Source organism: Amblyomma maculatum, chromosome 10 (assembly GCF_055883805.1).
Source record: "Amblyomma maculatum isolate TAMU_Amacu chromosome 10, ASM5588380v1, whole genome shotgun sequence".
In the NCBI taxonomy this organism is placed as follows: domain Eukaryota; kingdom Metazoa; phylum Arthropoda; class Arachnida; order Ixodida; family Ixodidae; genus Amblyomma; species Amblyomma maculatum.
This window is the reverse complement of record NC_139353.1, coordinates 13,064,039-13,087,837: the sequence shown is the minus strand read 5'-3', so window position 1 is coordinate 13,087,837 and position 23,799 is coordinate 13,064,039. Positions and strand designations below refer to the sequence as shown.

Here is a 23,799-nt window from a genome sequence, read left to right as displayed (position 1 = left end):
TATAAAAAATTCTGTCGGGCAATTGAATTTGCTACTCTGCGTGGGGCAGTACTGTATATGGTCATTGTGAACGGAGGTTTTATTGATCGCGATGTTATTTCATGCTCTTTCTGCTTTCATCTGCAGACGTTGGCTTGCAATGCGTCGTCAGAAATCGTCAGAAATTTAACTTGCTTTGAGGCTGTATGTGCGAGCTCAATCAGCGCTGTCCAGTTTTTTACTTTGTGGGATAATCTGGGGGGAATTGTCTCTTTCTGCTCCCTTCACGAACAAGCCTCCAAGAAAGAAAATGTCAATCTTTCCTTTCTCGGGGCAGCTGATCGTAGCCGCTCATCATATGAACTATAATGACATCGACTCGCAGAGATCTTCAGATTGATTGATTAATTGGTTAGTTTAGGGTTAGGTGATTAATTGACAGAGAGTGATTGATTGTGGGTGTTTACTTGGCATGATAGCATCGCCAATAGGGCACAGTGGGTAATATCAATGCAGAAACGTATACAAATGCTTTACCCTACCAGCCCAGTCGTGCATCTTGGGAAGGACATGGCTGTTTGGAGGTCAGCGATAAAAAGCTTTGTCTTCCAGGGAACGAACTCATGCTGATGATGATGATGACTCCAAAAAGCGTCTCGGCGGGCAGAAATCAGACTGGCGTCTATAATCCTTAATTGCTTGCATCTGAAGCCTCTTGCGTATTACATCAGCTGCACTCACTGCATATTTTTTTTTTTACATGTTCCCACCTTTCCTATCCTCGTTATTTAATTCGTTACCTTTCATTCGATCGTTTGTCACATTTTTGCGTGAATTGAATTAATCTCGTTAATTAATCTGAATCCCGGCCTCGGCGGCCGCTTTTCGATAGAGGCGAAAAGCAAGACGCCCGTGTGCTGTGCGACGTCAGTGCACGTTAAAGATCCCCAGGTGGTCGGAATTTCCGGAGTCCTCCACTACGGCGTTTCTCATAGCCTAAGTCGCTTTGGGACGTAAAACCCCGCAAACCAAACCAAACCAGTTAATCTCTTTTTAACTCTACTATTATTCGTGCAGATACAACCAGTGTCAGTTAAGTCCTGCTGTCGTAATGACTTTAGCTAGCCGATGGGCTAATATTGACCTCGCCATGATTGGGAGACAAGCTTGCACATACTATACTATACTATACTATACTATACTATACTATACTATACTATACTATACTATACTATACTATACTATACTATACCAAAATGTGCTGTACTGTACTGAACAATCCTGTCCTAAATGCGCATGTGAACCTCGAATTCGAATGCCTTGTACATTGGAGTAGGCCGATGTAGCAGTAATGCGCGATAACACTAAACCATATACACTGCGAATAGGCTGTATTGCTTCGTGGTGACGTCAGCGACGCGTACGGCATGGAAAAATGAATAATTTATCTTTTGGAGCAAATGCATACAGTGCAGGCTCTTTCGTCTGGTAGTCGACTGATAATGACGTAAGCCAATGACGAGGGAACAATGAACCCCAGTGTTTATCGATCCACCATACTTAAAGGGCAACAGTGACAAGGCGGTTAAGGCGGACGGGACACAATTGCTCAGTCAGGGAGAGGGCGCAGCGTTATTTTGCGCATTCAGGTTGCAATGCACGCCAATATGAGCGAACCACGCAGTGAAAGGGACATACGTTTCGTGGCACAAATGCAAATCATAGTGGTTTTATCTACTGCAGAACCAGGAAGAGAGGAGGCTCGATTTGATGAGTCGCTGTCTCTGCCCTCTCCTGCATTCCGCGTCTCTTCATCCTCCTCTCCTTCATATGGTCATCAAGCCCACCTCCTCACCGCCACACACATGGTCGCCTCCTCGACGCCAACGACATTCTCGCATCCCCTTCTCCCAACCGCGCTTGGGGAACGGGGGACAGCCACTCCCTATTCGTTCCCGTGAATATATATACTACACAGTACGCGCTGTTATGTATGCATACGCCCGCGTCGCGGTGCTGCTCTTTTCCATGCAAGTCCACGTAATCGAGTGAAGGGGGAGGGAAGAGAGGGCGTCGAAACGAGGCGATGAGTGCGGCGACGGCGGCGCAGTCGATACAGCTCTCGTCCTTCCCTTATGTATAAGTGCGCGTGCGTGCGCGCTCCCGAATGCCTTCGTCCCCACCCCAGCCTTTCCTCTTACTTCACCATCACTGGCTCTTCCAGCCAGCCCATTGTTGCTCGTTACTATATGCGCTCTCTAGTCGATTCCGCACCGTACGAACAGCTCGGCTCGGCTTGGCTCGGCTTGGCTCACTATGGATGCCGCCGCGAGTGTGTTGAGCAAGGCTCGCGCACCAGGCACAGTGCGGGGGAGGGAGAAAGAAAGGAGATCGGTCGAGCCAAAGAAGACAAAACCAAAGACGTTGACGGGGGTGGAACTTCGAACGGGGATATCAGCAGGAAGGCGGTAGAAGCAGTACTAGGAGCGGTGGGGAGAAGAGGGGCGCGGCGCTTGGCAACAATGATTACACGCTCCCATCCACGCGTCGGCGAACGATAACGAGCAGCACATTTGCATAACAAGAGCGCGCGGCCGCGGCAGAGCCTCCGGATTCTTCTGAGGCTGTATTTCCTTTGTTTTCTATCACATTCCATCTTTTTTGTGTTTCATTATCGTTCTCCTTTTGTGTTGCTTTTGAAGCGCTCTCTGTTCTCAAACATTTTCTCTCTTTCGGCCTGCGTGCACACCTTCCAGAGAAGAATTACACGACCGTGCCTGAATGAGAGAGAGGGGGAGGGAGAGAGACAAAGGCGTAGAGAAAAGAAAAAGAACGCATTTAAAAGAGTTCTATCCTTATTTTTGAACGAACTACGCTGTTCACTTCCATCCCTTTGCTTTAAAGGGCTGCGGTGTTTTGAAGGCTGTTTCTTGTAACAACGCTCGTCAAATTGTATGCAGAGGGGGGATTATACTGTCCTAACATGAATAATTGCCGCGCTTATTACACTAAAGACATCCATGCAGTATACGAGCTTTTCTGAGCCTAATCACGGTCATGGTGTTGTGTCCATGGAGAGCTTTAGCTTAACGCAGTTGTTTTAGCACAGACGCTTGCCATATTACCCCATGCCCGCTATACGCACAAGCAGTAGGCTGCCGGTTTTTCGCTATGAATCCACTTTAGCAAGCCTCCGCTGTGCCTAAAGTTTTCCAGTACGAAGGTCAATGAAGCATGAGCAACGCACGAACGTCTCGTCTGGCTACTATGGCGGGCATTATTTAAGCTACTAGTGCACCGTCCATTGTGTCGCATTAAGTAATTTGCATTTTCTGATCGTCAGTTAGCGGTAACTAGATGCATTGAGACTTTTCGTTTGCATTTTTATTGCTGCCTTGAAGCATGGCCGGACAAGAGCGGGGGCGGCGGAAGTGCGCGCCGCCGCCGCTGCTTGAGCCCGGCCGTGGCCTGAACAACGTGTTTGTGTATATTTTTTTCTTATTATTGGAAGTCTAGAAGCGCGCGTCAATATGCATCGACATCAGCATGCCATGGGTCTCAAGGAGACGTGAAGAGAACATGGAAATTGCTGGAAGTGCGGCCGGACGAGGCTTACGGAGCTTATGCGCAGACGACAAAACAGCCGGACGTGCCTCTGTTGACGGCTGACCTTCGCCGCGTGACGGCGGGGCGAACGAGGAAACACGCGCTGACAGGATTTAGCTGCCCGTCAAAAGCGGCGCACAATGTCTCCACGTGCGGTCGTTTAGACCTTGCCGATTGGCGACGTCATTGCCCGAAATAGATACACCGCAGATCGAACATAACGCAGTATAGTATACTTAAGCCGCCTCGATCGTTTTCCGCTTATAGATGGGCCGTTCGAACGGGAATTTTCTTTAACTGTGGGATTTCGATGAACTGCGTAATTGAATAAAAGCTTTTTCCTCATTTGGAAATCGAACGAGGGACAGCCATCGTCATTGGAGCCGCGCTACCACGCCGCCTTTTAAAGCTATCCTTCTGTCTGTCTGTATGTGCATGTGGCTTGTGGCTCAGATGTTTCGCCGCAATCGTGTGTTGGTTAATTTAACTATATATTCCATCGTGAAGGTAGTGCTGTACTGTACAAGACTCTTTGTTATATGGTCTACAAACTAGATAACTATCGTCGGTTATTTGGGCTATGCGGCTTAAATCGTGACTGTGTGGCTGAAGGGCGCCGGTGTAATGTTGTTCCCCAGGAAGTTTGAGTCATCTTCCAGGATGACTTGTAAAATGCGTTCTCCGTGTTCTGAGCAACTGACTGGCACCAATTCGTTTACGGTGCGCGCATATGCAACATCCTGCGCCCGCCGCACAGCGATAGTTTTGGAATGTTCCAGCGGTATAATATGCCTGGAATGTGGCGAAACTCGGCTGCTGTGCCACGCAGTGACAGGGAGCGCGCAACTGTCAACGTTCATGTATATATGCTAGGCTCTTTGGTCTCTCGAGGAATGCGATTGCGCCGAATGCACCGCAGACAGGAGCGCCAACTATCCCCTGCGCTTCGCGAGAGTTGTTTCATTTTGTCCCGCACGCTCCACCCGCAAAGCGGCATCTTATGCATAACCGCGCCAGATATGAGATGGGAGTGACGAGGAGCCCTGGGGCGGCCATGTTTTGAACAGCTTTGATCAACTCGACCGAATGGCTGGTGCAAACGGCACGAGACGGATTAGTACATTCTTTTGGGCCAATAGCAAGGCTGTACTTTCTCACGTGAGAGTACAGTGGGTAGTTTCGCGAAGAGTTTTTCATTGTTATGATTATTATCATGTGATTCATACCACTCAGGCATGCCTCGCGACCAGTTCCTAGAGGTTACAGCAGATCGTAGCGCTACCTGTTATCTCTGCTTTTATGTAGAGAGAGAGAGAGAGAGAGCACATGACACATTTTGCGTCGCATGTTTTCATCGCATTTGTTAACACTTCGCTACAAAATAGGGATTTTGCACCAACCAGTGCCAGACCTCGACACCTGGAAACTATGAGCTAGAAGTTTCACTTTTTGCCGCGAAATAGCTCCGATTGCGAATGCCTATATATTGCATTGGCGTCTATCAATCACAAGTTTGATATTGAAAATGGGTTTACTGGGTGATCCGGTGGACTAGCTTGAGACGACGACGAGTGGCGCAAAGACGAGCGTGTTGCATCGGGTCCAAACAAGGCAGCTCGAGCTTCAAGTGCGCGCGACAGCTGATGGCCTAGACCCGGGAAGTGGCCAGTGTCAGGAGCGTCGTCGTAAAAGGAAGAAAAGAGAGAAAGAAAGAGTCGTGGCAGTCACCGACCTTATACTGTATATAACGCGTGTGCAATCTATTCGCATGCGGTCTCGGTCACAACCGCGAGAACGCTTTCCGACGTTGTCCCAAATATACGAAACGCCTTACGACAAGGTGGAGTGGGAAAGAAATGCCAGGTTCGTTCTTATTGGCTACCGAAAACAACCGACAACAACAGCAACCCTGGCTAAAACAAAACAAGAGAACGAGACAGAAAGGCATGGTGCATAATTCCAGGTCCTCGCGCTCGCGTTGTGTACACAAGCGACCCCCGGCAGCGGCGGGTGCGTAAGACGAAATGGGTTTTGGCGAGGAGGAGATACCCGGCACGCCCGCCACTTTTCGCAAATCCATTTGGACTTGGTCGCGCTGGAGCACGCGAGCGACTGCTTTACGCATTTCGCTGCCGTGCCCATAACCTGCCCCCCCCCCCCCCCTCCCTCCCTTTTCCTTCCATCCAGATATTCCTTCCCCATCGTGTCCACGCCTAGCGTTATATAGCGTACCTCCCATTTCGCATGCATACCGTGTTTTCTCGTCTATATAAGGTGCTTTCTACTTCGCTTCAGTCAATGCGGTGTATGAAAAAAACAAAACAAAAAAAAAACGAATTTAAACAATGAGTACACAGCTCCTCATTTAGTTCCAATAATTTCGCTCCATTTCTTAAAAAAAATAAATAGAAAACCCGTTTGTAAAAAAAAAAAAAAATATTGTTTGCTTTACAACGAGCTTTGCTGGCAGCGATAGCTCGATCACGAGAACTAGGCAAAGATTTATAACAAACGAATTTAAACAATGAGTACACAGCTCATCATTTAGTTCCAATAATTTCGCTCCATTTATTAAAAAAAAAATAAATAGAAAACCCGTTCATGTGAAACGTAACCTGTCCGTGTGGATTCTACGTATGCATGTAGAATTCGGTAACTCCTTTCAAGACTTTAATGGACAGTCATTTAATTCTCGACCACAGTTACCCAAGACCTCTCCCTTGTCTCTATTGGCCATGGGGGATATTTGCCGGAGATGGTGTATGGATGATAATGAGGCAATGGGTTAAAGTGCGACTCCTGGGCGAAGATATTTCGGTTGCCAAGGCCCCTTCCTATCTGACAACTTCAGCTGCAGCAAACTTTCTTCGTGAGTCGCATGCGCTCCATCTTTTGCGAATATGAGAAGCCATGTGGAGATAGTTGCACGCCATTGTGACGCCAGGGCTTGATGAGGTGCATGACGTGGCGATTTTTGCGCGTAGCGGGCACGCGACAAGAAGTAAAGACGCCATGCATAATTGACTATTATAACACCCATCTTCGCTTCCTGTTAGATTTTTTAGTTTCAGATTGCTTCATATAAGTCCAACGATGTGTATCGCTAAGAAATAGCGCTGTTGTTAGACCCGTTATTACGCTTTATGCATATCCACTTCGGGAGGAGTTTAGTTCGCAAGACACTATTTTTAACCCAACAGCATCAAAGGCTAATTTCTCCCAAAAATCCAGCGATGTCAGCGTAAGGAGCTAAAAATCACGAGCCTGTGTCTGGTAGGTGGTGATTGGCAGGTGGCATATGGCCGGCTCTGATTGGTCGACGTGTTGTGTGACGTCATTAGACCACGTGACACGGCCGAATTGGCAACAGCTCTCAATGCCAACTCGCATAGCCACTTTGAGTGGGTGGGTTGACATTTCTACCCCAAGTAAGATACGTCATACCTAAGCCGCGACGGCGCTTTCGTACGGCTTGGTTGTAGCGGCTTGGGCTTTATATCTACGTCGAGCGCTTTTTTTTGCGTAATTAAGAGATCAGTGGTTAGACGAGGAGAAAATTGCACGTATTGGGGCGAGGGTCTGCAAAAGGAGTCGCAAACAGCGGTCATTGAAGCTGCTGCCTCAGTTTATTCTATTTTATCGTAGATATAAGCCAATTTTATCACGCGTCTTGTTTCGGCAGGCACGTTTTTGACACAATGTGGTTTGAAGTCTAGCGATTGTAGTGATAGTTCGACAAGGTTGCCGTTGCGTTGAATAGATATGAAGTGAAATTATTGATGGGTCATACGAAATTGCCTAAGCGCTTATGCAGCAATAACTGACAGAACAGGTGAAGTAACGCATTTAATAGTGCGCGTGGTTGTACGTGACCGAAGCCAGCAGCTGTAGTGATTGTGGAAATGAAATTAAATTTCATTGCAGTTCGTAACAGGTGCATAAAAAGGGGACAATTATATTGCAGTCAACGTAATGCAGCTCAGGTATACGAGGCTGGAGAATCGTTTTTGCATGACTATGCCGTGCAGCTGAAGCATATATTTGCATGTAATCGCACCCTATAATAACGATAGCCTCATTAAGGCAGCAATTAAATATGGCACCGAACGTATAGCGACGTCTTTCTTAGATGTATTTATTCAAGCACGTATACGATATCATTTATATTAAACCGATTACGTAATTATCACGGTCGTTTTCAACAACATTTAATCAAAAGTTTTGCCCGATATGGAGTTCTCGAATGACACTAAAGTAGACTCCATGTGACTATAGCTGGACGGTGAGGTCTTTATCGATAATTTCCATCTTCGTATATTACCTTCACCGCAACCACCACCGTCGTCACCACCTCCTCGAACTATACACGAGTTCAGTCGGTACACACTGGCGCGTTTTCTTCTTTTCTTTTTCGTTGCTGGCTGATGATCCTTTGCCGACCAGCTTCGGCGTCTCGTCGTCTTCCTTCGTGTGTTGTGGGGTTCGTTCACCAGCGGCGAATGGCAGCCGCGCAGTCGCGAAGAATGTGGGCTGGCCACCACACACGCCGCGGCGTGGCGGCGAAGGCAGGCCACGACGCAGACAGGCTGGTCTCGCGGCGGCAGAGACGCTGCTGGCGGCGGCCTGATCGTTTGCCCCGGCCGGGACGAGATGAAAGCCACGGGGCGGGCGACGCGGCGCCTCCCTCATCTTCACGAAAGGAAGAAATCGCATTTGCATTTTAATCGAGCCCTGCGCAGCAGGGGGGAGGGGGGGGGGCGCAGTTTGCCTCCTTCGCTCTCTCGCCCGCCGGTTTGCTCCTATACTGCTGCCAGAGCGTCTTCCGATGCCACTCCTTTTTTTTTTTTTTTTTTTTTGTGTGCTTTTCTTGCTCCTGCGTTTTTATTTCTTTTATATTAAATGGAGGTTTAGCAGAGGCGTACGTCTCCCCACCTTCATCTCGGTTCTTTTCTGCCCATCACACCGTTCTTTATTCTTGGTAATGACGTCTCTCGGGCCGGTGAGCCTGGTGGTGATGGCGGTGGGTGCGTATAGTGGCAATAAGAAGAGGTGCTCGGAGCTTCACGTCCTCGCCCGCCTTGCCTGCGCTGACTCCTCTCTGTAGCTGGTGCGCGGCTGTGTTTTATTCTACCTTTCGAGGCGGATTTTCGGCTGAACTCGCGGGGCTCCAAAAGTACGCGCAGCCCGAGCACAAACGCGTGTGCGGCGCATACGACGCGGGTTGTCTGTAGCAGGTGTCTGATGATTATCTGATTTGTATGTAGTGTTATTCGACTGTCTTTCAGCTAGCGGATGGGCGTATAATGTGAGGGAACAGTCAGGGGGGCTTCGTCGAGAAAAAAAAAACACAAAGAAACGCATTGATCCTTTGAATCCAAAATTAAGTCCGTGGCACAAACTGGGCGTATTAGAAAACAAAAACTCCTCAATAATAATTAAAAAAAAACTGAGTATATCTTGCTTCGTTATCTGAGCAGATGCAATAAGCCACGTCTGCGTTGTGCAACACCCTTTCTTGGCACTATCTCCTTGAGAAATATACGTGTAATGTGCATAATATCTGAAAGTGAAACTATAGTATTCTAGTTCACTATAAATGAAACCAAACACTGAGAAATCAAATTTCACGATAGTAGAAAAAGAAAGAGATGTTGTTTTGATCCTCCTCGCGTTATTGTCTATCGCCTTTTCATGTTAAATAGGCGCAAGGAGGATATTCTGCGTATCAATCCACTGTGTGTCCCACCGTCCCTTTGGGTTTTCTTTGCACGATATTTGTATTTTTACTGAAATGCATAAGTACAAATGCGATGTTCATTAGAAGGTACTTTAAGCGCATGTAATCCCTGCGCGTTCCTCGGCAACTGTCGTATCTGTGCCTATCATATTGCACGCTATAACGTGCGAGATAGCTGGCGCAATAAGTTAACCCGCCGGGGGTGGCTCGGGTGGCTACGCAGTTGTTCTGCTGAACCTAAGGACGCGAGATCGAATCCCGGTGGCCTCTTTTCTAAGGATGCGAAAAGTAGGACGTCTGTGTACTGTGCGATGTCAGTGCACGTTACAGGGGGTGTCAAATTTCCGGAACGATCCACTACGGCGTGAATCAATAGGCCTCAGTTGCGTTGGGGCGTTAAACCCTGGAAACCAAACCAAACCAGCATCCAATTAACGGCGTTACGTTATAGGCGTGTTTGTGACGGACCTGACGGTGCAGCTGTGTACTTCGCCTGCAGTACAGTTCTCCTGATAACGTTCAGAGTGGGTTTTGTACAGCCTCGTTCACTCTTAATTGGAACGCTGTCTTCAGGTCGCTATCTTCAAAGCGCTCTTGCGTATACGACCCGTGGCGCAATAAAGATAAGTTGCAGGCCGTGCATGCTATGCACCGCCTCCATGACCATCGTCACTTTTATTCAATGTACGGCCATGTCGGTGCAGTGGTGTTTCGAAGTCAGCAACTGTGTTCAAACTAAGAGAGGAAGGTCCTGTACCTCTGCCTGTTGCTAGCAGTGTCCTGTCTGAAGAGTATAGTTTCGTTCAACTGTGCGCGCTGGCTTCCTTTTCCCACGGAACGAGTTACAGACAGCAAAGAAACACAGGTTGGTGATGAGAGGGAGTTGCGTGTCAAGTCGGCCTGTGTTCTATAGACACACAGCAGAGAACATGAAACTCCGCGGTCACCTGAGGCATAAATAACCCGAACACTGACGTATCTCGAATTGAGATCTTTCTCTGTTGCGCATTAAACGATCCGTGCAAAGGGTGAAGCAGGCCATCAAGCGTCCCGACCTGGTTGTTAAGCGCTGCCGTACGCAAATAATACGGTTTTGCAGGCACCCTTTCAAGACGTGCGATTTAAAAGACGTGTGTTTGCGAACAGGAAGTGGGTTCTTTCGGTTAGTCGTAAACCAGTGTAGATCTCATTTTAAAGCTTCTGGGAACTGATTCTCAAGCTGCTCAAGGAATGGGTGTGCCTTCCTTTAGATAATGTAAGGTGCATGCAAAATCTACGTTTCTCTCCCGACCACCCATGGCGTAAAAGCTCACTTGCTGACATTTGCACGTGACCGCTGGCGCAGAGTGACGTCAACTTCTTGCTCAGAGCTCATATGTACGTGCGCAAGGCAACTGTGCTTGCGTCAAGGCTATCGTGTGATAAAACTTGAATCCTCGCGCGGTACTACTGAGCCTTTTGGTCGTGATTTGGTACTGCTGTATGCAGACATCATATGAACAATCTATAGTAACGTTGATATGAGCCGCGAATGCAACATGGAAATCAAGGCCTTTCTGTTTTGATAATGTTTTTCAACAATGTCAGGTCGTCGATGTTGAATCGCAGCTCGGCAGGCATACAAACTTGCTACAGACGCGTTGACTTTCAAGCGTTTGGCGCCGTCGCGGTGGCGCAGTGATGTTAGGGCGCCCGACTGCTGTTCTAAAGGGTGCGGGCGAGGTCGAGTTCCGGCGGCGGCGGCCGCTTTTCAATGGGGTCGAAAAGCAAGGCGCCCGTACGCTGCGCTGTGTCAGTGCACGTTAAAGAACCCCACGTGGTCGACATTTCCGGAGCCCTCCACTAATGCGTCTCCAATAGAGTCGCTTTGGGACGTTAAATCCCATAAATCAAACCAAACCACTACCAAGCGTTCAGTTCTACGAAGAAGCGGAACTTAAATGTAATGGTGATTACCTCAAATAACGCGAAACTAAATCGCGATAGAGTAAGTAATACAAGCCCGGTCTCAGAGTTCAGTGGCGGAAAGCTTAGAGCATTTCCGACCTTATACAGCCAGAGATCCCAGGACCTGCACCAACGGGTTTTCTAGTTAAGTTTTCAGAGACAATAAATACTTAGACTGGTCGCTCGTGACGAGCAAGAGCTGTTCAAGCTAATCAAAAACACGTGTTTTGAATGAAATATGGCTCACAAACACACTAGGATTTGTTGTCGGAGACTGCTACAGAGCCGCGAGTGGGCGCTGTCGTTGCCATCTTCAGACAGACTATATTGCTGCTCTGGAAAGGCAACAAAAAGCGAGCACAAAGACTACAACATCGAGTACTGGGAATAGAGCTACGCAAATGCCATGCGCATCCGCGATCACACAGCGTCGACTAACCCATACCCCGCTGTGCAGCGCTGGGACCGCACCTCTTCCCTCCTCCTCTCTTCCCGTTCCTTTTCCACCTTCGTGCGGAGGCACCATACAGCGGTGGTGAGCCTTCTTCCGCCCAGAACGCGACACGCGCTCGCCACATCGATGTCGAGTTAAAACGGTCGCGTAAAACGCGTTCGACTGCAACGGCATGGTCGTTTTATGCTCGCTCGCCTCGATGCTGATCACGACTGCGCATGGCCGATCTTATATCTCCCTTTTACACCTCCGTTACACTCCTGCGGTATTTGTGACTTCGCTGCCTCCCTGAACTGCTTGCGCCTCAACCACGCAGGAAGACAGGGGTCATGTTACTGGAGTGACCGGAAAGAGGCAGTCGGGCGTATCGCCCACGTAACCGAGTTGCGGGCATTGTTTGTAGCCATGGAAGATAAGTTAAACTATTGGCTTTATCACTATTTATGTGTGCCCCTTTACATGTTCAAAATAACCATCTGTAATAGTTGTTCTCTAATAACTGAAGATGAGATTATGATATATATAAACATTATTTTCTGAAGTCCTGTCTATAAATTACGCTGTGCAAGTTATGCTATTTTCAGGCAATCCATGCGTTCTTAGCGAGGAAGACGAAATTCGTTTATTACCATTTATATTGCCGCTTAGACTATTACTATACCATTTTTTATGTATGACCTGTCAAAATGAATATGTGCTTTATGGTAACTAACATCCACAGTGGCTGTCAAGTAATTTTAGTCAAGAAATACAGGCAGGGCCTTCGCAATCGCGATGACACTCAGTATGGCATACTGTCTTCGCACCACGCCTGCTTTCATGATGGCTTGATTATACAAGGCATATCGATGCGTTAGCGTGGATGCGATCTTTTCCCCCTCTTTCCTATGGCCGTTGTAATTTTCGTAGCCCAAGTCGGAATGCTTTGGTACACAGATATCCTGCGCATGTCCCTATATTAAGCGATGACGTCATATAGCATCCGCCTCTGAATCGAGCTATTTCGGTGAGTTTATGATGGGTACTGTAGGTTGCAGGATGAAGTGATTGTGAAGCCAGTGAGATATTTAACTTTTTTTGTGTGAAAGCCTTAGCTCACTCGCAAATCTGCATTGAATGATAAAGTTCACAACAGTGAGCGCTCTTGGAGCACTAATGTGGTCCACATTGATGGTTTAAGCCCGCCTGTCTTTCGTACCTTATGAATCGCGCTTGCGTTATTGACAATTTTGCACATACCTGGCTCTTGGTTAGAACACACAAAGGCAGTTGCAAAAGGCAAGACACATGCATGAACAAAGTGGTCATGTCAGTGGCCTGGCATTTATTTCTGTAATGACGCTGCACGTAGATCGCCTGTGCATCGAAAACTAATCGATCCGGCTTGTATTTGAAGTGGGACACAAAGTTACCACTTCGCCACTCCAGCTCTGTTCTGCCTATGTCGGCGATACGGTTAATATATATATATATATATATATATATATATATATATATATATATATATATATATATATATATATATATATATATATTAGTTATCGGTACACTGGTAGAGTAATTTGGTCCTGTTGGTGCATGATGCGATGTCGTGTAAAAGGCAGCGCATTAAACTGGACAAACAAGTAGGCCGCACAAACACAAGAGTCTTTCTTGCGCGCTTCCACGCTTGTGTTTGGCACATTTCAACTTCGCTTCGCCTGGACCTGCTCGAAAGCTTTGGAGAACAACTCTAAGGCGCCCGTTTCTGGGTTGCGCATCGTCATTGGCGTAGTCGGTGTAACTGGCCACTTGCCAGCGGTGGCAGATAGTAGTAGAGTTAATATATAGATAATAGCAGAGCGAAACGCCGCCTGCCACGCGGGAGGAGGAGTGGCCTATTGGGCTACCTGGCGAGAGCGAAGGAATGCTGAACCAAATGGTATTCTCACGAGACTCTCATGGTAGCCACCCTCCGGACGGCCACCGTAGAAGGAGGACATGGCTGTAGGTAGACTTACCAAGATACTTTGTTGGGCGAGTTGCTACACATTCATTATTAATTTAAACAGCGCAAACAAGAGGGCAAAGGACGAGATAAAAAGGAAGCCACTGTATACAAGCGCTTGTACTGTGACTTCCTTTTTTATCTTGTCCTTTGTCTTCTTGTTCGCGCTGTTTAAATTAATAATGAATGTAGGTAGACCACCTAATGTTGACGAAGGTACGAAGGTTGACTACTATGAAAACCGAAGGTTATGGCGACATCACAGGAATGCACCCCACGCAAGGGCGAGAATGAAAGGCAGAGGAGGGGAGAGTGAGGAGGGCTGCAACGGAAGAGGGAATGGCGGAAGCGTGAGGTGAAAATGGGAATATTAGGGTGGTGGCGGAGAAGGGGGATCGCGCACAGCTCGCGCCTGCTGATGTCTACTCGTCATCAGCTGCCGCACGCCGCCAGTGATCACGTGCTGATCGGTCCCGACGCCGCAAGCATGCGTTACCTGTGTGCAGCCGTCTACCGCCGTCCAACACTTGGCGCCGTCTGGCGCCCTCAAGGCGATCTGGACGTGCGCGATGACGCATCATCATGACATCGGATCGCTGATCACACTGTGCCCTGATTGTATTAACACGGGCTCCCCGTTCTGTGGAAAATCTGGCGTCGGTGCTATAAACAGCATTGTGAGCGAAAAACTATAAACAGCTCCTGGCATGTGAAAGTTGGCGGTTCACCTAGATTACAGGCATGGCAGATAGTGTAGATTGTTATCCGAGTTGGCAGCGTCCAAAAGGGCAAGTGCAATTGGAATTATATCTGTGTCGGGTTGTCTTCCCCGCAGTATGGTAGCTTAACACCGTATAGCATGTATATAGGATATTATGTGTGAGATGGTTACGTGGGAGTAGAGGCACGAATGAAGAGAATAGTGATTAAACGAGTGGCGTAGTGTACGCGGAGGCAAACGTGGATCCGAAAGGTGAGCTGGGGACGGGAATCGGTAAAGTGTCCGCATCGTACTCTTAATGGCGGAGTTTAAGTGTTCCCCAACTGAAATATGTGAAATATGTTTGTATGAGAAATACGCCGATTTCGTCTACGCACCGCTCTAGGCGACGTAGGCAAGACGTAGCGACGGCACCGGCAGTTGTTATCCCGGTACCTCTTTTATACCAGTCAGGAACTGTGGGGAAGAATAGAGCGTAGGAAAGAAAATGTAGAGTATGTTCTAGCTGCACATACGTAGAACAATATGTGTTGTAGATACATTTACGTCGGATAATACAAAACAAAATGCGTGAAGAGCGCTGCTGAAACTTCTCATTACCCAACTGTAGTCGTCGGCTTTTGTTGTTGTTTATTTCGGGATGCCCGCAACAGAACCCCGAGTTCCAGCTGCGTCCGATCTTGCCCATCAAGCGACTTGGCAATAGGCGAAGGGGCAAAAAAAAAAAAAAATGCAGCCCAGCACTCTCCTTTTTCTCATCCTGTGCGCGCGAATTTCAAGGAAAAGAAAGCATGGAAGAAATGCCAAATAATGGCGACGATTCGTTTCAGCCGCTTGACAGACAGGGCGTGGGTTGGACATGGTGGGAGAAACGAAATGAGGGAGGGGGGGCAGATACGTGGAAAGACAGCACGCCGAGACGAACTCATTATCGCGGCTCGGTGTCTGCGACGTATGTTGCGCCCTCCTCCTCCTCCTCTGCTGAGTTGCAGCGGCAACGATCCGCCAACTTTTGCTCGTGCCCGCGCCATTGGCTGCTGGGGTCCTCTTTCGCTTGTCTTTTCGTATTCGTTCATCTTTTCCTGTTCTTTTCCCCTCCGGCATCCCTGAGTTTCATTGGCGACACGGAGATATTTCCTCTTGTTCCCTTTTCACTACGACTGCTTGTCTGGATATCCCTGTATTCCTACTTGTTCCTGCGTTGTCTGTCTCTTCGGGCGTCCAATTCATCTTTCGCCCTTGTCCCTCCCCCACTTCCTTCACTTGCTCGCTCCGAAACGACCAAGTTATGGCGCGGGTGCTCGTCGTTACAAGCATGGTGACAAGCTGTCATGCGAACTCCCGCCCTCATTCGCTCATATATACGAGCTTTATATATTGCTTCTTTTGGGCGGTGGCTTTCACCCCTGTGCGCGTTGCGCACGTTCACTTCATTTTTTTCTATTTGTCTCCGTGTCTTTTTTTTTTTTTTCCTTTGTGCGCATGCGTATGTGTGCGAACGCTTGAGCTCCCAATGCGTCATTCGTCACCTTCGCCACCGCTGCCATTCTTTTGTTGTGCGCGTATAGGGCTCTACTGTCCGCTTGTCTGCGAGGCTTCAATGGCTGACGCGTTGTCTTCCTGGCGACGCGTTGATATAGCTGTAATTCAACTCCCATAACCTTATCTCTTTTTGTTTGTCCCTAGGCGATTGTGATTAGGAAGAAACTTGCCCGTAGCGGTTTCAGTGCTTGCGCCCACACGCGGAGATAAGGCGCCGTGGGTGCAACTCAGTGTGGAGCTATCTCACTTTCCCGTTCTCGGAGCTATCTCCTTCTTACCTCTTTCAAGAAACGTTTGACTGATCGTTTTTCTACATCCACTGAGCTCATTGTCATCATTTAGTTGTGCTTTTATGCGTGAACTTGGCTTCTTGGAAGCTGTAAACCATAAAACATTGAAGGTGATATTTTTTCATCCTTGTATATACGTCACGAAACAACACTCTGTACAGACTGGTAAGCACAGCTGACTTACTCAGTGCCTGATTCGTCTAATCTCTTCACCATGTTTGGAGCTCGAAGCATGCGGTACATGACGTTATACTTTGTGCCAGTACTCTATCATCTTTATTTCGTGCTCTGAGGTTTAAACCTACACTTTTTGATTTTTTTTTTCTGACAACGGCAACAATAGCCGCACTTTAGTGTCATTGTTCACTCAGCGAAGCTGTTGGAAGCTTTAATAAGTAGAATGACGTCGTCTGCCTTACACGGAGAGTCTTATATTTCGGTAATTTTGTGATATATAGCATGCACATTTCTTGCGAAAGTCAGGCTCTAGGTCACAAATCTTTTTATAACTTGGAACTCATTGTATTGCGTCTTCCGGCCCTTGCTTGGATTTTTTGCATCAGAAGTCAGTGAAGTACACACACACACACACACACACACACACACACACACACACACACACACACACACACACACACACACACACACACACACACACACACACACACACACACACACACACACACACACACACACACACACACACACACACACACACACACACACACACACACACACACACACACACACACACACACACACACACACACACACACACACACACACACACACACACACACACGCACGCACGCCCCGCTGGGGTGGCGCAGTGGTTACGGCGCTCGACTACTGTTCCCAAGGATGCGGGATCGAATCCGGGCCTCGGCGGCCGCTTTTCGATGGAGGCGAAAAGCAAGGCGCCCGTGTGCTGTGCGATGTCAGTGCACGTTAAAGAACCCCAGGTGGTCGAAATTCCCGGAGTCCTCCACTACGGCGTCCCTCATAGCCTGAGTCGCTTTGGGACGTTCTGTTCTATAGTGTTGCATCAAAGTCATTCTTGAAAGTTTGTCCTCGGACCACGACAATCCCTTAGGCTATGCAGAGACCAAAATACAGTAAAGTTCCTCTGTAGCTGTGGGGCCGGAAACATCCTGAGGTCATCCCACTAACCAGCTCGCGTGTGAGCTCCTTCAGTCGACTTATATCAAGTGCTGACGAGCTGAGAACCTTGTGAACTCGGAAGAGTTCTCAAGATTTCACAGCTGGTCGTTTGCTTCATCAGGCCGGCTCTTTTGCATCGTCGTTGTTTAGATTTTTGTTTCTTCATTCTTTGCCACTTGGGAGAAAGAGGATGTTTCGGCCAAAGCATAGTTCTTTGTATGAGGAATGACGACTTTCATGTGGTAAAGCCACTGCCACCTTTCACTGCTTGCTGCAGCCTCCTCTTTCTCTTCAATTCCCTTTCACGTTCGCGCGTTGCGAGCCATGGGAGCACGCATCCGTAACCGACGGACGGACGGATGGATGGACGGCACGAACTGACGGGAGCGCCACACCGCGACCCGACTTCGAAGCTCTACAATGGATGCAAATTTTGGGGTTAGCCCTCCGTCGCCATGCCCCTGTCCGCCCCCCGTTCTTCTCACTCTCTCCCCCTACCCCGGTTCTTTTTGTATACCTCTCTGGGTCCCTTGGATGTACCCCCCTCGTCATCGTTTCCAACCTTGCGTTACTCTGTCCTCCCCTTTACGCCTGCTCTGTAGTAAAAGCTGGTTGCATATCTTTGAAGCCCCCTATGGTCAGAACTCGTAGTGCTTAACCTGCCGCCCCTCCAGAGCAACAATCCATTCTCCTCTCCCTGCAACCAACTACGTCCTGCGGACCCCTGAGGAACCCCCGTCGTCCGTGCGTTTTGTATCTGGAGCGGCGCTCCGCTTGATGCCAACGAGATTTATCGCATCGGACACGAATGCTCTTTTTTTTTCTTTCCAGCCACTCACCCCCTCTGTCGCCGCGTACCGTTTGCCCCCACTTTCGTGTTCTCTTGACGGGAGTCCCTCCCCGCCTCCTGCAGTTCACCCTTCTGTCAGCTTCTCTCCCCTTCCCCCTTTCTAACTTTTCTCCGCTCAAAGCCCCCCACCTCGTGGCCGCTTTCTGAATTCTCGGTTTCGGTTTTAGTTTGTAGCGATTTTCCACGCGGGAAGTTCGGAACCAACTTTTGCGCTGCGTATGCAAGCCTCAAGACTCACCTCGCCTGGTCGCCGTTCCGCATCAACGAATTGCATGCCTGTTACCTTTCTATTTTTCCGGACTGCTGCCTTTTCTTCGAAAGCCGTCCTTCTACACGCAGTCAGTTTTACTTGAGCTACTTTTATATTTTTCGTCCCCGAGGTTTCTTACATTTCCTTCTTTGAAAGTGGCCACCACATACGACGGCTTTATTCTCTAATGTAACCAAAATAAAACGAAAACTATTTCGCGAAAGAAATGGACACGCGCCTTTGTGGGTATTTTAATGCAAACGCTTATCAAGAAGTATGTAACTAAAACAACAAAAATAAGTAGAAATGCATATTGAGGGGAGGGGGCATATGGAAGAGAGAGGGGTACGGGCACCCTGCATTGTCCATCTTGAAGCCGGGGGGAGAGTTCTGAGTTAGGCTTAGCCAGGCCCGTTTTTAAGCTTAGAAGCGTTTAGGACGGGCGCCATTCACAAACGTGCGTGTGGCGTTTGGGCTTTTGCGGTTGGCGGCCTTATCCCTTATTACTGGGCTTAAGAGTGCGCCAGACGGATTCGGAAGTGACGCTGCCAAGCGTATGCCGTGCTCCTCCCGGTTTCCTCCATTTTGCTTTTGATGCGTTCCCGACCTCCTTGTCGGCTTCAATATCTCGAGGAAAAGCGATTCACATTGTGTTGCTTCTGCCAGGTTGAATTTGTATCGGGGTCGTTGTTGTGTGTTCTGAAACGAAGGAAGAACTGACCGTGAAGAAGGCAACCCGCAGCCACGACTTCTGATTTCTTGCTTTGGAGTGTATACGTGTCAAGATACCGTGGGGTTCCTTAGTTTGTAACCACAATTCTTTGACCCTTCCCTTTTGCTTGAATAAAACGACTAGGCTTTTATTCATGCGTATAGTTAAAGCGGTCGGAACCAGTATTTGTTATCTGCTCTCATCATGAGAATTCTGGTTACAGTAATGCTGGGCCTTGCGCCGGTGATTAGGCTTAGGGACCTGGCACGTACTATTGGAGCAGCAGTATTCAATCAAAGTTTGAGCCTTTAGCCATTATACTAGTGACGCGCGCAACCTTCAGGCAGCATTGACATTTTGTTCATTGCTGCTGGATTTTTCGCCAGTTTTTTTCGGGGCGTTTTTTCTCAACAGCTAGATGTGGAGACCCATGCACTTAACGTCAACGCAACACGCTGGGGATGATTGTGCATATCGGGAGGAATGGTACATTCGGGCTTGCTCACTATAGTTTCGTTTTTCTTCTTGTTTCTATTGATGTGAACCTGGTGGGCGTGGTGGGATTCGTGTGCAGCCATGTAGCGACCGTGCCTGACCTACTTCTCTTTGCCACTTTTCACAGCATCCGTATCCCTCCGAAGACCAGAAAAAGCAGCTGGCCCAGGACACCGGACTCACCATCCTCCAAGTCAACAACTGGTGAGTGCTGCCTAGGCTGAAATCCTATACTCATTTTTTTTTTCCTTTGTGTTTACCGCGCACTTTATCGCGCTGCATTCGCACTGCTGGCAAGGGGTCGCGGTAACCCGCGTTTAAAGCACTGAACAAACAAGCATGGATGAAGGTATTAGAAGGAATCCAAAGCGCAGATCTCCCAGCTGCTCTAAACCGTGCACCCTTATACGGAGCACACTGTGAGAAGTCGCGTGGATGAAGTCCGTCCGAGGCCACCGATAGAAGCAGCCAGGAAGGAAAGATAAGCGAACAGAGATAGATGATGCGGAAGACACTAATGGAGCTCGCCTATCTCGAAGTTGGCGTAGACGAGATTATCTTGTCACCGAGCCAGAAGCCTATCGGCGGCGTATCAAGGCCAACTGAGGTACTGGGGCATGACAACGAAGACTACACAGAAGCGAGAATGGTGCCGGCGACTATCGACTTCCAGAATCGTCGTATAGGACTAAATCCATGCTAGGAGGGCCTTGTTGGAGCAAGAGCGTGCGAAGCTTCAGGGCGAGGCAGGCGCCCACTCGCGTCAATTGGTTAACAAGGTTAACGAAACTTTTTTGTTAGCTTGGTTGGTAGGGTTACTGCTCCGAACAAGCCGTGGTCCTAAATTTGGTACCTGAGTCGGAACGATTTTTTAAAACTCTGAAGTCTCGGATAAAGCTGTACAGATTTCTTTTATAGCCGCTGCTGGCGAGGAGACTGATGCTAATGAGTAATGATACCTTAATTGAAATCGACACTGATATGTGGTTTCCACTAAGGCTCAGAGAGTAAAGTTTTATATGTCTTGAAAACTTGAAAACAAAATAATAGTCATCTATGCTCACACCTCAGTACTGAGCTGCATGCAGATATGCATATGCGCTGCGACCGAAACTATGTGGTTAAAAAATATAGAGCTTTTCACGGAACTCGTAAGAGCGGTTCTTCCACCAAAGTTTTGCTTGCATGTTTTTTTTTTCTCTCTTTAAAATGGTGCACTAAACTCTATTATAGCTGATCTAGCCGTGCTATTCTCATTGGCGTGCTAAATAATTTCTAACCGAATTTCTGTTTGATGCTGTTTGTTTAAGTTACGTAAGATATCCGAAAAAGAGCAATATAGCGGCTGATATGGCGTTTGTTGTCATTCCAGTCTTTGGAGCGTTCGGTCTTACGCCTTGCATACGTAGAATAAAACTGCATGTCAACTATTATATTACAGTTTTTTATACCTCATGTGACCGAAATATGAGCTGCAGGCCATCACCATCTTTCAGATGATGAAACTAAAACCGAAATATGAAGACGGAAAAATTCAGTCATAAATCATTTAGCGCTCGTAAGCGAATGGTACACAATGATCCATCTATTTTACTATCGAACGAATTGTTTATATAAGAATGAACTTTAACTCGGCGATGGATGCTATGTCAGGCAGCTAGAAGACAATGTGTGCGTGCCAAGCCTCCCGGGTGGCGAAAAGCGCTGCGTTACATTCTTATGGCCGCGGCCGCCGAAGCACTCTCTCCTGGCACTCACCAAAGCCTGGCGGCGGCAGCTCTGCTTGTGTGCACCACGCCGCCTGCACCATCGGCTTGGGACACGCGGAGTGGGCGAAAATCTCCCGGGCGAAATCCTGTTGACACACCAGCCGCTTTGCGCGGGAACGAACGACAGAGGAGGGAAAAAAGGAAAAAGACTATAGACGGGAAGCTGGGGAGCGTGCGCCTGCAAATCCTCCCTAATTGACTGCGCCGCGCCTCGAGCGGATTGTGTCCCGAGGATCTGGATGGCTTCTAGGGAGACAATTGTGGAGTGGGGTGGGCGGTACCAAGTTGCTATGCAGGGACCCACAAGGGAAGGAAGGAGAACGGGTGCAGGGCAGCATTGGGAAAAAAGGAGTGCTCTCGCAGTGTCCCTAGCGGATTCGTTAAAAAAGGTGCACTGATGGCTCGAACATGTATTGAGTTGCATTCGGCATCCTTGTCAGCTTTTCTGTTTTTAGTCAGCAGTGTGCTGACTTCAAGAACAGTGCTTGCAACTTTCGCGGATTTTGAATCGGTGCACTGTACGACCAATTCATGCTTTGAAAGTCTCGTCTAGTATGGCACTCGAAACACGTCTGTGTAAGACTCACACAAATCAAGGACAATGCAGAACGCTTGAAGACAATCTTATGTTGACACAACGTTATCAACATGTTGTTAGCACATATATAATGGCTTTCTATAGAAGAGCGTCTTCGGTCCATTTTAGCGCAATAAAGCCGTTTGAAATGCACTTTTGTGTAAATAGTATCTCGTTATTAGGACATTTCGTACAATACGGTTGTACGCACTTGCTATCGACTCTCGTAACGCACGTTTTATTGAGTTGTCGAAGCAGGCTTACGTGACGGGAATATAATTTGAAAAACCGAATTTCCGAAATTCCTCGCGTCGGACTGTTCCGTGGGTCCGCTTATGTCCTTAATCAATGGAACATATTTGTCCCGGAGTCTTGCCGACCAAGAATATGTGCCGCAGCACGTACATCATTTCAGCTACTGTCGCGTGGCGCAGCAGTTCGTCGGAGCCTGTACTCGCATTGTAGAAAACTGTAAAAAGAAAGAAGTTTTAGCTTTGATTGACAGCATTCACACTCAAAGCGTTAACGGTCGCGCGGAGCCGCTGACCGCTGGTCAATGGGAAAGTAGAAAGCGGGACGTCCCGGCCTTTCATTTTTGATGACGTGGCCCGTTACGGTCAGCTTTTCAACTGCTCTACTTCCTGTTCTTTCTTGTGTTTGACAGGACGTATGGAGCACTCTTTATATGGGAGTATTTTAAGAAGTATACATACATATATGAGGTATATGCACTGCCGAAACGGCCGGGTAACTGCTGCTGGTCACCTGTTGTCTGGCTGACCCTCATGTGGTTTTGCGAGAGGGTCGTTGTCGTTTAATAAAGTCGACTTACATTATTAGTAAAAGAGCTCGTAAGGGTAACGAGGCAGTATGTTCGTTAAGACGCAGACGTCGAATTACATTTACTCCAAAATGGTTACGTGCAATTGATGTTCCACAAATCACCCCTGTCAAAGAAGGTTAACAATCCCCGGTGCTTTCATAGGTTTCAATAGCTGTTCGCTTTCTGGTTTAGTATACTGTAATTATAGTCATGATGTGTGTGTCATGAGAACAATCCTGTGGGACAGCCCGGTGCTGAGAAGTCATAATTTTTCTGTCGTTTTTCGGTTCTGCGGGACATCAGTTTAACCCAAGTAAGAGTGCCCAGCCCGTATATAAATGCAATCTAAAAACTTAACAGATAATAAGTAGTCATGCAGTAAGCTGGATACGGGAGTGCTAGCAAACGTGGGAAAAAAAGGAAGACGGCACTTAGATAGCTCTCTATAAGTTTCTTCGGCAAGTTATCAAGGCGAGGTAGTTGTCACGGTGTACCAAACCCAAACAGGGCCTGTGTTGTTTACATTGTTCTGCCATGTCCCGTTTAACTGGTCCCGCTAAAATGTTGTCTTTTGATTTTAGAGGTCAACCAATGACATGGAAGTTCATTATTACTTGGGGTCATTATTCATCTTTTTTTTTACCGCTGCACATCAGAGCAGTTAAATGCGAAATACAATTTCCACAATTATGTTAAAGATTTGTCATGACGATGATGGTTTATTGTTTGCTTAGCGGAGTGAGAGTCAGAAAGCAAACTCCAGGGCTTTCTTTTGAAAGGTGTCGACCCATCTACTTTATCAATAAATGAAGGTTGTTAACCTATAGAAATTACCTCTTAGGCTTTTGTTCTTCTCTCCATTCTGCGTGTTTCAATTGTAGTGCGGAAATGAGCGCGTC

General features: G+C 47.8%; 1 pseudogene across 1 annotated transcript in view; it reads left to right on the top strand.

Annotated features, from left to right (window-relative positions):
- LOC146175636 (homeobox protein Meis1-like) overlaps positions 1–23,799 on the top strand; it is a 326,682-nt pseudogene that overhangs the window by 258,295 nt on the left and 44,588 nt on the right. The window contains exon 12 of the transcript XR_014701149.1: positions 19,859–19,935. The product of XR_014701149.1 is annotated as a homeobox protein Meis1-like (transcript). The remainder of the gene's footprint in view (positions 1–19,858; positions 19,936–23,799) is intronic.